Source organism: Arachis stenosperma, chromosome 6, assembly GCF_014773155.1.
Source record: "Arachis stenosperma cultivar V10309 chromosome 6, arast.V10309.gnm1.PFL2, whole genome shotgun sequence".
Classification (NCBI taxonomy): domain Eukaryota; kingdom Viridiplantae; phylum Streptophyta; class Magnoliopsida; order Fabales; family Fabaceae; genus Arachis; species Arachis stenosperma.
The window spans coordinates 24,000,832-24,003,972 of record NC_080382.1 but is presented as its reverse complement, the minus strand read 5'-3'; the positions used below and the strand labels follow the sequence as shown (position 1 = coordinate 24,003,972).

Sequence of the window (3,141 nt, the reverse complement as noted above, 5' to 3'; positions counted from 1 at the left end):
ATATAAAGAGTTTTACATACATTTATAATATTAAAGGGAAAAGCTCTGCATACAAGCCATTAGGGCTTGTATGCTTTACAAGTTTATTAAACAATAAAATCAAATTACGCGCTGCTCCACGTACGACGCGCTACATCCCTTCTTCTTCTCCTTCTTTTTCGATCGTTCTTTTCTCCTCCTTTTTCACTGGTTTGTTCTTCGTCGTTGACGTTAGTTCCTCCATATACTGTTACGGCACGTTTTTATTGCACCTTCTTCTTCTTCTTGCTGCACGTTCTTCTTCCTCTTCCTCTTCTTTTTCTTCTTGCTGCACGTTCTTCTTCCTCTTCCTCTTCTTCTTCTTTTCTTTTGTTTCTTGCCTTCTCTTTCTCCTTCTTCATTTACGTGCTTTTCCCTCTGTTTTCTTTCTTCGTCATTCTCGATTTCTATTGTTTTTTGACATCAAGCTCTGAAATCGTTTTTGAAGAAGAAGAAGTAGTAGAAGATGAGGAGGAGAAAGAGAAAGAGTTCTGAATTATGCATGATTTTGGGTGTATTTCTTTAAATCCTTTGGGTGTATTTTCTGTAATCTTTTGGGTGTATTTCTATAATCGTTTGGGTGAATTCCTGTAACCGTTTGGGTGAATTTCTGTAATCTCTTGGGTGTATTTTATGTAATCGTTTGGGTGTATTTCTGTAATCTCTTGGGTGTATTTTATATAATCGTTTGGGTGTATTTCTGTAATGCTTGCCATTTTTTCTGAAATGAAAAATACACCCATAGATATCAGTAAGATACACCCATATATATGAGTCAGATACACCCATAGATATCAGTCAGATATCACTCAAATACACCCAAAGGGTTATAGAAAATACACCCAAAGGATTTAAGAAAATACACCCAAAATTCGTTGAAGTACATCTTATGCATAATTCAGAACTCTTTCTCTTTCTCCTCCTCATCTTCTGCTGCTTCTTCTTCTTCAAAAACGATTTTACCATGAAAAATCGAAAAAAAAACGAGAAAACAGAGAGAAAAAGACGTAAATGAAGAAGAAGAAGAAGAAGAGAAAAACGAGGAAGAAGAACGTGCAGAAACGAAAGAAAAGGAGAAGAAGAAGAGTAAGAGGAAGAAGAACGTGTAGCAAGAAGAATAAGAAGAATTTCAGAAACCATGAAAATCGAAAAAAAAAAACAAAGAAGAAGAAGAAGAAGAAGAAGAGGAAGAGGAAGAGGAAGAGGAAGAGGAAGAGGAAAAGGAACCGTTTGAGTGAGGCGCGTGTAGTTACGCTCAATTCAAAATGAGTTAATGCGCGTGTTAATGAAGTTTGGGCTGATAACTTGTAAAACTTGTACGGCCTTTTACTTGTATGTGTAGCAGGGCCCAATATTAAATTGAAGGGCAAATGTTTTTTATTTTTTTTTTCTAATCTTTGCGATTTTCTTTAAAATTATCTTTAACATTTAATCTCATTCAATTTTGTTCCTAATATTTTAGATTTGGTTCAAAATTACTCTTGAATGTATTTAATTTTATCCTTAATATTTTATATGAAATTAACATCAAAAAATAATTTTGATATAAATAGGAAACATTATAACAATATTTTTGAATAAAATTATAAATGTTAGGAATAAAAAATATACTTTACTCTAAACTAAATTAATAAAAAATATTCTTATTATTGGATTTGTCAAAAACAACTTTTATTATTTGTCATTAAAAAAATATATATATTCCTAACTTTTTAAAAGACAAATAAATTCTTAACAAATTAAAAATACAAAATCACCTCTTATATTAAAATACATGAGAACAAATAAATCCATAGAATAAACTTAAATATCTCACATCCTAAAAATTAAAGTAAAAATATCAAAACTCTATTTGTTAATTTGTTTTTTGTTAAATTGTTACATTATGCAAAATTTTAAGAGTTAGTGTATTGCGACTTACGAGCAATAATTTTAGTAGGATGGCATAATTTAATATGTATATTCTTTTGCTATGAGGTCGCTGCAGGGGGAAAAATCTTGTAATAATTTACATAAAGGAAAAGAGAATAAAAGTGATAAAAATTAGTTTAGTGTAATACGATAATAAAAAATGTTTATTTTTTTTTAATGAAAAGAAATACATGAATAAAACGAATTTATATAAACTTTTTGTCTCTCAAAAATGTCTAGTTTTTTTATTCTTATATTTTTATTTTTGCCCGGTTGATTCAATTTTTTTTTATGTTAATATGTTCCCTTAAGCAGGCTTAACCGGCAAGGGAGCGACATAAATACAAATGCAAGCGAGATCGCAGTTTTTGTATTTTGTTTAGAATTTAGACCTTGTTTTCTGTTGTGTGTCTGGGAGAATTCAGATTTTAGGGTTGGGCTTTAAAGTTTAAAATTGTAATTTTCATCATGGAAATTCCGTGGGAAAAAAATGTAGTATCTAAGCTGCTTCAGCTACAGCACTACCATTTCCAGAACCATCACTTGTTTGACCAAGTTCATTGGTAATCCTTATGATATTCTGTGTAAAACAAAAATAGTTATTTATATTATTAATCAATTGAGTAATTAACAATTAAAATCATTTAAATTAATTAATCAGCGAAAAGCTAGATTAAGGGGATAAATTAAAAGTAAAATAAAATAAAAAGTGAATATTGATGAAAATAAAATGGAGGGAGGAAACGAAGGTATGTATATTCTGCTCAGAGAGAGCATACCCAGTCATCGAGAGATCTCGTATTTGCAGACTTATATAGCAAACTCATCATGGCAGAATTAACAATAACATAAAAGAAGTAAATAACGAATTAATAAGATCGATATATGGCATCAGATAATAAGCGGAGTTTGTAGTCCACACACTAACTAAAATTCGGTGTGTAGGATAAGATTATCTTCCTCATTTGCCAGAATAACTGATTTACAGAGAACAGAGGCTACAACAAAAGAGAGTGTGAAAAACTACAGAGATGAGAGATCTATTGAACCCTAATTGATGACTGTGGGCAGCTGCAATCTCTCATATTTATAGAACCACTAGGGCCCAAGCTTTCCTTTATTATTATTATTTTTTTTGGTCGATAAGCTTTCCTTTTAAAAGAGACTTCCATTCTTCAATTTTAGAATGGTCCACAATGTCTCCTAATATGG

General features: G+C 30.8%; 1 non-coding gene across 1 annotated transcript; it reads right to left on the bottom strand.

The window, feature by feature from the left end:
• Positions 1–2,813: 2,813 nt before the first annotated feature.
• Positions 2,814–2,902, bottom strand: LOC130938672 (small nucleolar RNA R16). Its single transcript, XR_009069829.1, has one exon. It is a non-coding gene; the product is annotated as a small nucleolar RNA R16 (small nucleolar RNA).
• Positions 2,903–3,141: the final 239 nt, after the last annotated feature.